General features: G+C 38.1%; 1 long non-coding RNA gene across 1 annotated transcript; it reads right to left on the bottom strand.

Moving 5' to 3' along the window:
• Positions 1-1,022: 1,022 nt before the first annotated feature.
• On the bottom strand, positions 1,023-9,006 carry LOC135411101 (uncharacterized). Its single transcript, XR_010428989.1, has 3 exons — positions 8,050-9,006; positions 5,129-5,225; positions 1,023-3,779 (listed from the first exon to the last, which is right to left on the bottom strand). It is a non-coding gene; the product is annotated as an uncharacterized LOC135411101 (long non-coding RNA).
• Positions 9,007-11,920: the final 2,914 nt, after the last annotated feature.

Genomic DNA, 11,920 nt, shown 5'->3' on the forward strand with positions numbered 1-11,920 from the left:
ACAAAAAGGATTCTGATTTCTCGACTCCTAAAATGGCTTTATGCTCCCCTACCCTCAGCCATTCTCCAAAGGAAAGAGTTAATGGACTTAGGACAACACTTGTGAAAAGGCTGTTGAAGACAGGACTCTAGACCCCACAATCTGCAATTGGATTAACCCAGGATCATATTCCTCCATTAGCCTTAGACAATGGTTACCTCAATTTGCGTTGTTACCACATCTAAGTAAATGTGGACTTATTGTTCCATCCTGCCTTTCCCTTTGTTCTATTCAAAGAGCTCAGCTGAATGAGCTACTTGCTTTATGGATAAGAAGCCATTTGTTTTGGTTGTCTATGATCTTCCTCCTCTTCACCAAAACAAACAATCAAGACCTTCTTTCAGTGTAACTCTGGCAAGTTATGAAAAATTTCCAAGTCCTTCTTCTATCAACAGCATGCTGCATCCGGAGGTTTCTACACAGATAAACCTAAACAAGCAGAACCCACTTGCCACCAGCCCAGCTGGGGCAAGTTTCCCACACATTCAATTGCTGCTTATCCTGAAGTCATAATACTTTAGGGAAGCAGAAGCTGCAGCATACCATAGGCCTTAGTTCAGATACAAGTATATGTATGACCTAGAAACTCAGACAAGGGTCTTGAAAATTTAAAACTATCAATTTGATATGGTCTGAAGCTGGCTCCCTGCCAAGTCTCCAAACCTCACCACAAGAAGTTCCCCCCCGCCAAAAACCAAGGGAGAAGAGAAAAAAAAACCAAGAGAACTGAAACGAGAGAGAGGCAGCTAAAGCAATATATATAAATATATTTACACTTATATTACAGTTACATACAATTGAAAATATATATACAATTTCAAAAGGAAAAGGGAAAGGGAAGGGGGAAGGGAAAAAAGGAACAAAACCAAAATAAAATATACACGATCAATAGCCCAAGATCTAGCAACTAAAAGAATTACCAAAAGAATATCTTACTACTCTCCTTGGGACAACAGAAAGTTGCGCTGGAATGACCACCGGCAACCTCCATCTCCCAAGGTCGGCAAGACCTTACCAGGCCTCACTCCCCAACACGACAGACTCGACAGCAGGGAACCTGCACCTCCAAAGCCACCGGAAGGAAAGAGGGCGAAGACCTTTCCTCCTTTCTTCTTATACCCTGGCTTACATAAAAATCATAGGGAATACTGGGTAAATCTGGGCACTTGGTTACAAACTGGTCACCAAGGAAGGCCTGGACTAAACTACCACATAATTGCATTGATTTTTTTTGATAATTTTTCTCTACTTTTTAAACATAAAATAGTATACTTCAACTTTGTACACATGGCCAGTGTAAACTGAATATGTAACCTTCAAAACATGCAACAAGTGGGATTTCCAGCTGTACTTAGGGCCCAATTCATCATGTTCTCACTGAAGTCATGGGAGTTATCTCATCCATTTCGACAGGCTAGAGGTAACAGTAGTTAAAATAAGAGTTTTGGAAAATAACATAGAATGGTAGCTTGATTGCTTGGAAAGTAATTTCCCTTACCTGCTCAATAGGGATTCAATACCTGCTTTTTTTTCCCTTCCAGTCCTCCCTTCCTGCTCTTAGTTTGTCCTTCTTTTACCTTTCTACCTCCTTGCCAGTCATTTTACTGTTGCACTTACCCACAGGAGACTCCCAAATTCCCCCCATAAATCACAGAGGAATTTAGATACAAGAACAAAACAAGGGAAGCATAACTTGCACAGAGATGCTAATAGCAGTTTACATGTCAACAGGAATGTTGAAACTGTGTTTGGGAGGAGACTTGGTAATGCATTAACTCTACTGGTGGGCTATGCATCAAGTTTTTAATCATACTTTAATTTTACATTTATTATTTTAATCACACTAAATCAGAGAGATTTAATCTTTTAGTTCCAAAGGAGACATTCAGCAATTAAAAGTATTGATATTTTTCATACACATAAATATATAAGTATGACCTACTACTACGTAGCTTCTTAATCATCAAGAAATGTACTTCATGTGTCACCACTGATCCATCACATAATGGTAGCTGTGGTGAAAAAATAACCAGAGGAAAGAAAGAGATGAAAAATTTTATGTGCTTTGCATACACACTAGTGAACAGTACTTGAAAGTTAGCTAATTTCTTTTCAGATTCATTACATTCAGATCCAATTAGTTTGCAAGGTGCGTGGCTTTTGCAAAGAGGCAGAGCTCTCTGGAGATGTTATAAAAAATAATTTATTTGCAAAGGGTTGAGGTAATGTATGGACCAGCACATGAAGTTTCACACTTGTATAGGAAAGAGTAAAAACATGGGATTTCCAATCATAGATGCTATGATCATTCCCAGATGGCACCAGTGATACCAAACAAGGAACTGATTGCTCTTCCATATATTGGGAAAAAAAAACCCATAAGGTGTGTGCAGAATGAATATCAAATTAATCTCAAATTTCTCCATGTGTTTGTGCACTCAGATACATACTCTTTCTGGACACACTGAAGCATATATTGGGAAAAGACTGGCAGGAAGGGATTTCTTCTAATTATGAAGTTTCACATTAAACAAATCACAACCAAATCTGTGGATGTGTTAATAAAAAAGTAGGTATGCTCTAAGCATATGAAAATTTGAATGTACATTCAACATGGTCTATTCTGGAAGGACCAAGAGGAGAAAAATATTTTTAAGTTACTTAAAATATTTCAAGTAGTTTTGTCAGGAAAACACCCTTGTGCCTCTCAGCCTTGCTGAGGTGAAGGCATCATGTAGCAAACCTGGTGCAGCTCAGACAATTTTTAGACAAGCAATAAATGTACCGAACAACTGAACTCTGGAAAGAGCATTAACTTTGGAGTTTTAATTGGGAAAGTTTTTTTTGGCTGGGATTAAAAAATGAAGAATTCTTTTTTATGTTGAAGCTTTTCATTTAGCAAAAGCAATACTTGTTTTGGGAAATGTTGAAACCTCATTTTTGAATATTCTCTAACAAAGACTCATCAAGCCTTGGTTTTGAACTGGTGTTTCTCTTATCAAAAATTAACTTGTAAGTCTGCGTGGGTGACAAAATGGTGTGGAGGTGAAGACCACTTGACTCACATCCACCAGGAAAAGATACAGCCAGGGAGCCATAAGTTGAGTTCTGCCCCCTAAAGGAAAAAATTTGCTCATTTTGGCCAAAGAGCTCTACAAAGCCCTTCTATTTGTATGCACACACAACCCAAGCTCCAGCCTGGATTCCAAAGGCTCCTTCATTTTTAAATAGTCTCAAAAGTGTGTTAAAAGCTTAACAAAGATGACAAATGTTACCTTTAAGGTTTTACAGGCCTTAAGCACACAATTTGCTACACAGAAATGGGCCTTTCTATGCTTGTCAGAAGTAGTTTTCACTTATATAGTATTATGTATAAAAGTGGCTTCAATATCATTATACCTATTGGTGAATGTGGGCAAAATTCTTTATCTCCAACAATGCAGAAATTCATACCAATTTATCATAATTGATTTTTTGATATCTGTGAATTTCTGATGTTTTCCCAGCCACTCCATTTCAGCTATTTCACCAAATTGTTCTTCATACACCTTTTTATTATGCATAAAAGCAGGTAAGAGTAGTCCTGGAGAATGCCACAAAGGCACTTATAAGGATCACATTACCAGGTCAGGTCCCAATCCTGTAGTCTCCTTGTACCCCCAGGAGAGCTCCATGGATTTCAGCAGCATTTCTCAGTCTGTCAATGTCCTCCAGTGTTCCTCAAACTACAGGACCAGCATCTTGGTCAGAGGAGAGGGTCACAAGCTTTTAACGGATCTGCACTAAAATTTTTGTCATACTTTTTAGGTCTCCAATGCAAGCGCAGTTAAATAAGCCATGGACTGCAGGCACTGAACATTTCACTTAGCTATCCAGGGGTGAATACTACCATTTATTTGGGGACTTGTCAAAGTATTATTTTCATTACACTAATAAATACTGTAAAAGTCAAAATAAAAAATGTTATAAGTTCTGGAACATGTCTTATCTAAATCTATATGATCTGGAAATATTTAGCAAGGGAGTTCAGTAATACAAAACAGAAACAGAAAGGGTCCTGGGTAAAGCCTTAGGGAAATGCCAAACTATTAATTACACATTAAGTGAATGGTTTTTATTTTTGTATTAAAGCAGCAACGATTCAAAGTCTATGCTACAGTGCAACAAAAATTATTCCCTGGTATAACCTTTTGCAGAAGTCCAAGCTATTTTGATCCCTAGAGTCAAAGTGCTTTAAAATATGAAATAAAATTGTGTTGGGATTTTTCTAAATTAGGAAATAGGAGAAAAATTCTGACTCATTAGCACAGAACTTGGCAAACACTAATGATAAATCAAAGCTACACTCTGCAAATATTCTCCCAAGTTTAACTGTATACTTGCAATTTATTTTTCTCACCTAAATTATTTTCCCAACTTGAATTTAACTTTGGTAAATATCACCAATACTGCTAACAGTTCTGATGAAGTCAAAAGAACTGTCCCCATATGTAAAATGAGTGTTTGCTCAATCAAGCCCAACAGCTGTTACATGTTGTTGCTTGCACTGCTGGCCATCCCTGTAAATTAATAATAAATAATGAAAATTATCTAAAAAAGGATCCTAAAATACTGCAATTCCCAAGGGAACAGGCCTTCCCAAGGCATTGCCATAAGCTATTTCACACTCTGTACAACCCTGGGAATCTTGCTTTTGTGTGCAAAGCCCCCTTCAATACCCAAGTCCTTCTGTATACTCTTGAGTTTACACAAAGGCACAAGCTGCATCATCAAAATGCAGACACTTCCAGGATGAAGAGACTCTAATCAGAGTATGGATGCTCCTTTGCTCTGGTGAAAAGGCTACATTTTAGTCAGGACATGAAGGTAAATCCTCCCCTAGTATGTAAAGCACCATGGGATCTTTAATGTCTAGGCTGAGCAGACATGACCTCAGTTTTCTAAGGTTTCCTTAATTCCTCAACTCCCACCTGTGAAGGTCACAGAGCAGTTACAGTGTAATTGAATTTGTGCTTTGCTTTGGATTTTTGGGAGAACTGTTTTGGGTTTCAGCATGTTTTGGTTTTTTTTTTTTTTTCATTTGACCAACCTGTCTCCTCCCCAAATTTTTCTGGTCCTCAGAACCATTAAGGCAGTTTCTGTGAGTGTCTTGGATGTAGGGTCAGGGAGGAATGGTAATCTGGAATCTGAAACCAGAGAGAACACATCATACTATGAACCTGTGCTCATGTACATCCTTTTCCACCTTCAATGGCTGAAAGCAGTGTGGAAGTTGCAGAAGTACAGTAAGCATGGATAATTTGGACAGTATAAAGAGGAACTGGAGAATTCAATGCTCAAGTTAGTCACAAAAATCAAGTGAAAATGAAGATATAAATCTCTCTTTAACAAAAAAACTTTCTCCACTAACTACGGTCCTTCAGGTATCCTGCTATGCATGAAACCCTGTGTGTTAAACTCACCACCCAGCACTGAAGGAAACTCAGGAGCCCCTGAAATACCAAGAAAGTAAAAGAGAACTGGGGAGAAATTTGTAAAATAAATCCTCAAAGATTCCTGTTTAGTGGAGACCCTTCTTCTTCTTATGAGGGCTCCCATTCACAAAAGAGGTACCTCTCTCAATAGTGATTTCTGCCAGCTGTTACAAGTGAGCAACTGCCTTCCTGTAGGTGTGATTAGTAACCTACCTAAGCACATGGGACTTTTAGCACTGTCCACAGACTGCTCCACAGAATATGTCTAAGATTTGCAAAGGTGTATTATATGTATATGACTACAAATTAATATTCCTTGCTTTTCAAAGGACTGCAATTTTCAAGACAAACCAATGATCCCAGTTGTATCTTGAGATCCATAAAACTGCTGCACGTGAAAGAACTGGAAAGCATTTAGTCCTGCTTAGCAGAGAATGCACAGTAATTCATTGACTTGGACTTGGATGCAAGCTACATTGACTTCAATGCCCTGCAAGTCTTCCATCAGAAATTAACAAACTGGTGATGAACACTCCTTCCAAACACACATTCTTACTTTTTTGTGTGTGAGAGCATTCTTCTTTGTGGTCTCCCAGGGAACCGGAGAGAGGATTTACATTATCCAGTCTCAGATAGTCCTCCTTCCCCACAAGGATATTATCCACTTGACTCACTAGTTAAGGTCAACATAACCTTGAAGAAGTTATCACAGTAAAGCCACATATATTTGTCTACAGCAGGAGGAATAGCCCAGAACTCTGCAAAAGCAGGGGTTTGCTCTGAGGAAGTTCACAGACCTGAATCAGGTGAGATCTCACAATGTGTCAGAGCCAGTTTATACCCAGAGCTGATCTGTGTCCACTGACACAGAGGGCTACCAAGAGAAAATAGGGTGGAAGTCATTGCATAATGGTAGAAGGGAGGGAACGTCCATAGTAGTTCACTCTCCCAGTTTAAAAAGACAAAATAAGCTTGCCAAAAGATGTTTTATCTTTTTGCACTCTGTCTTATGTTGACTTTTCTCCGAATACCTCCTCCCCCGAGTTCCACTGGTTACATCCTCTTCTTATTGCTCTAAAGTCATAAAATTATGAAAATACCTTCGTTTCACCTATTGACCACTCTTAGATCTCCTAGTCCATAGCTCCTTTAATGAAGTCCTCAGGCAGCATTTCCCTGTATCCTTATCTGAGTTTGGTAATAAAGCATCTCTTAAGCTGACATCCTTTTACAATATATGAACTAGAGCTGGGCAAGCTTTTCATGGCAAATGTTTTATTTAGTGGATTAAGCCTTTTGTTCTCTTTCTGAATTATTATGGAGAAACTTCGACTTTAATTCATCTGGTTGTTATTCACAATTGTTCAAATAACTGTGTCAGTGAACATATTTCAGCTGTTTAGATTGTTCTCAAATTATTCACTTCAGTTCTTTCTTTTGCTATTTGTTATGTGCTATTTACTATTCAAGGGCTGTATTTGGTTTTACCTACCCCACATGGTGACAATATTAACTGATCCTTACATCACTGGAAAGTTTATAGAGAGGAGCAAAATCAAAGAGATTTCATATTGCCCTCTTTTCCTACTGTGGTCTGTTCACAATACATATTTCTTGCAAAATTTTATACAAATATATAATAAGTATCTGTGAGGAGGCCTATTTTCCATTAACAGCCTTTCAGTAAAAGTAATCAGGTATCTCCATATTAATGGAAATCATTAAAAGGTCTGAGAATACCATCTAACTGAACTGACAGCTTCAGTCAAATACCCAAGATTCCACCTAGAAGTAACAAGGCAATCGAATACCAGACTTCATTTGTTCTGTACCTCACTAAACTCCTTCTTTTGTTGAAATGAGCATTTCTAAATATTTTTGTACAATATACACCTGACTTCAATGTGATCTAAGTAGCATACATATGTTCACATTATCCAGTTGAACTGCAGAAATACACAGTATGTTTCTGAAAGTGTAAATCCACAGACAGAATACATCTCGATAAATCTATTTAAAATTATTTTGATTTTTATTCTTCATAAAATAATACATCCAGCCTATAATAACTGATTGTGCATCTCGTTTTTCCTTTAAATAGATTCCAATAAACTGCAAAATTTTTATCTAAACCTAGTTTTTAGGTGCAGCAAAATTAGAATGTACCAGTTCAGGATTCAGTTCTAGTCTGTATTATGGGCCTTATGGTTCTGAAAATACAGTTTATGCAATGATTACTTCTACACATGCAGAAACAAAAAAAAAACAACACAAATTTGTCAACAAGAAAATAGGCTAAAAGAACTACAATGGGCCAGATTCCTAGAGCTGCAGGCACTCTTTTGTAGGGAGATTTTAGCTTCTCGGTTCTCACATTTGAACACAATTTTTGGTAAACATTTTCTGTGAATCAAAGCTTTTGTTTTGAACGCTAATGAACTGTGATTCAATGAACCCAGTAAAAATACTTCTTCAAAATCCCTTCAGATGCAGCAAATATTTGAACCTGTCTCCTCTATCAGAAGCTTTCAGTTACTGTGTTATGTGATCATGTGCTTTCCTTTCAATCTGTTAAAGTTATCAGCCATGAGAGCAATTTCTTCAGATTTCTGCTGAAAAAAAAGGAAGCTTTATTTAACATTTACCGCATTTTTGCAATTTATCACTCTTTCTACCCTAGTATAGTATGAGCTCTTCAATTTGCTTAAGTAAATATTGGCAGCAAATCAAAGAAAGTACTGTAAGTCCATGGAACACAATTTTAAACTAACTATGGAAAGCATGCCAGGGATAGCCGTGATGTGAAATGTGTTAGGCACACTAATTTTCCTATGTGGTATATTCTTCCCTGACTATATGCACACAAAGGAGAAAACATAACCTATGAAATGTTATATTGACTAGTTCCTGCAATGTCTTCAGAAATACTCTATTAATTTTTTTCTGAGGATTATTACAGCACTATTTAGACAGAGCTGGCAACCTGACTAATGACATTTGTTAATCTTAGTATCACATTTCTGTAATATTTTCATTAGTGACATTTTTCTCTTAGATCTATGTTTTCTAGAGCTGTACTATGGCTTTGCATAAGACTTTCTAGTTACCAGGAACTCCAGCAGGGCACCAGAAAATATTACTATAAAAGACAACTGGTATCCTGTCTGTGAATTTGTCTGGACCTGCATACATCCACCAAAGAATATTTCCACCAAAGGGTGGCTTGCATTATGCTAGGGACAAGCTGTGTTTAATTCAACAGCAATGTGGTCAGGACCCTATTACGCTCCCTGTAGAGTTACTCTGGATTTATACCAGTGTGATTGTGATTAAGATTTAACTGTGACATCTAGCTGCAAAAATTTCTCTCCCTCCCATTTCCAGTGGCTGTAGAGTCAAGTCTTCTCAAACACTTATCTTCTTTTCCATAAATTGAATGTAAACTGCATGCAGGTACTCCAGAGCATATGAACGCATTTAACACTCAAGACTTCAGTGTTGTCCTAAAGGAATTGTAACAAATAATGGAAAGCTCATGATTTAAAAAAAAAAAAAAAAAAAAAAAAAACAAAACCAAACCAACCAAACAAACAACTAAAAACACTCCCCAAAAAACCACAAACCAAACTAAACCAAACCAAAAAAACCTTTAATAATCCATTATTCACATTTTTCATCACAACTATACTGAAAATACAGCCTTGTTGCAGGTACAGTTTTGCAAATACTGTAATTTTTTTGTCTGGAAACCAATCACATTTCATCATAATTATTCTAAAATGTCTGATTTTATAAAACAACATTTTACATTCATAGGTAAACTTTTCTTTTGCAGTTCAGCTTTCATTGGCTAGTATCAGCTAGTCTACGGATATAGCATGGACATTCATAAAAATAAATAATAGAAGCAAATTTGAAACTACATTAATAACCTGTCTTCATAGTCATAATCAGCTTGGTGTTTGGGTGGCAGGCATAGACAGCTGCTCACACATTGGTCTCCAACAAAAAGTAAATATTTTCAGGTTTTCTACTGGAGGAAACTCCCCTCTCACCTCCCTCCTTCATTTTTGGATAAATATAACCCGTGGTAGAGTCATTGAGCACTAGTCAAGCCTCATTCCTTCCCCACTTCTTAGTGAAAGTGTTCCCCTTAACAAGATATCTGCCCACCTCAGCCACCCTTGTTCCTTCCATGTCCTTGCCTACAAGTACAGCAGCTTCTCCTCCCTCTTCTCTGCCCCTCGTCCTTTTGCCAAAACACCAAATGAAAGATCACTGACCTTCATGGGATTTACACAGAGGAGCTGCAGCTACAAGTACTTGATTCAGCTAATGATCCAATTCCATTCTTTCCCTCAGTCATGGACTATGTTGCATTTATTTATCTCTTAACCCCAGTCAAGATTCCTACCATACACTGTGCCAGGGACAACTAGAAAGGCCTCAGAGAAGCCTGAGTGAAGAAGATGGATGTCTGTTTTCAGAGTAGACCTAAGTAGGATCCATCAAACAAGTAGCTAGTTATGTCTTACATGTAACCAATAGCTAAAACTTGAATTGTCTACAAATAAAAATACTGTGGAGCTGGACCTTCCCTCAGGTGTATTCTCCAGATAAGTGATAGAAAAAAAAGAGATTAATTAATCCCAAGCCATTGAGACAGACATGAACAGCTGCATAGCTGGACTCTAGTCTTGGGCAACTGTGGTGGTTCTGACAATACAAGAAGCAAGGACTGAATGCCAAAAGCCGCAGTGCCTGAACTGTTGGGGGTGAAATAGAAACCAGCCCCTCCCCAGCTAGGCTTCCTACATGTGCAGCTTGAGTCAGAAATCTGAGGAATAGGGCCCAACGCCCCCAGCACCAATGGGACATATATCTAGAGCTAGCTAACACAGGCAGCAGTAGGGTGTCAGCAGCCTCCTTTCACCCCACAGCTGAAGCTCCTTTCCTTGTTCTGCAGAGCACACTTCTGCTGGTGGTCAACAGCTCCAGAGTCACTCCTGAAGCCCTTCTTTCAGGAATTATGACGTTGAAAAGCTGGTGTACAGTGATCCTACCATCTGTTTTATGCAGAAGCCTACTGGATAGAGCACTTCAACAGTTCTTTCCTCTGCCTGAAAGGTTCAAGATTCCTGCCCTAACCACAAGACACCTCTCCAGACTCTCAGATGAAAATCAAGCAAACATGGCTGCATGTCCTGCTGGGACACTCACCTGAAAAAAGTGGGACTCATGTTCCCATCTGTGCTCCAAGGCCTACAGAGATGTTTTCCTATCCATTAATTCTTCAATGTGAAAGAACAAAATCACTCTAAATATTCTAGAGATGCACTGGAGAAGTCCCTATGAGCACATCAAGGATAATTCCATTACTGTAACAACTAAAAAGCATTAAATGGTACCCATTGAGTCTTGATTTCTTTTCTGCACTACAGAAGGAACTTAGACCATGTCTCCAAACAAGAGAGACTAAATCCTTTTCCTGAAATGGATGGGGAAAATAGTTCTGGATTTTTTTTTTTTTTTTTTTTTTTTTTTTGAGTGGGAGATGAAACTGACCCTGGATTTTTCACACCTTCAGTAAGGGCATTAATCTCTAAGTTTTGGGAATAGGGGTCATAAAAGAAGATACAATCACAGCCTGTGAAAGAAAGAAGGCTCTGCTGCATTCCTTTCAGGATTTAGTGATGTTGCCCTGAGAGCTGGGCTCTAAGAACATCTAGAAGATCTTTCCCATTTGGAGACATAAATCTAACTGGAGCATGACCCTCAGCTGCAGACATCCTGATTTGTTTATGTTATTAAGAAATGCTGACATTTAGTTAAACGAAGGTGATGAGCTATGTAATGCTCCCAGTAAGATAATTCATGTCAGTGCTCACAGGCAGCCATTGTGTAAAGACTGGGTGGGTAACTTTACCCAACAACAGGAAAATACATACTACCTCATCCTAGCTACCAGCAAGTGTTTGGGAGACCTGTCTAGTTGCCATGTTTCATAGAATTATCATTGGGATTGCTACTACAGAGACATGTATTATGTTTGCAATTCCCCTTAATCAGAAGAGAGAGATGAGATTAGTTCCATATTACTGTTTATTTTTCTTCCTGCTCCTTTTTTGAGTTATGATTTAGATGAAATTTCAGTAAATCTGTGTTCTTTTTGCCCTGTAGACTTTTTCAGACTACTTGCAAAGCCACAGAAGTCAGGAAGAAAAATGGAAGCCCATAAAAACAGATACTCTACAGAAAACAGAACCGTCATCAATAAACAACCAAACAAGAGAAAAATATTAATTCCTTTGGAACCTGAATATTCATTTAAAGAGTTTCAAAATAACGTCTTGCTCTCTCCCAGACACAAGCAATTTTCAAAATGTAAAACAGGTTTAGAAGGTGTC

This window comes from Pseudopipra pipra, chromosome 1, assembly GCF_036250125.1.
Source record: "Pseudopipra pipra isolate bDixPip1 chromosome 1, bDixPip1.hap1, whole genome shotgun sequence".
Lineage (NCBI taxonomy): Eukaryota > Metazoa > Chordata > Aves > Passeriformes > Pipridae > Pseudopipra > Pseudopipra pipra.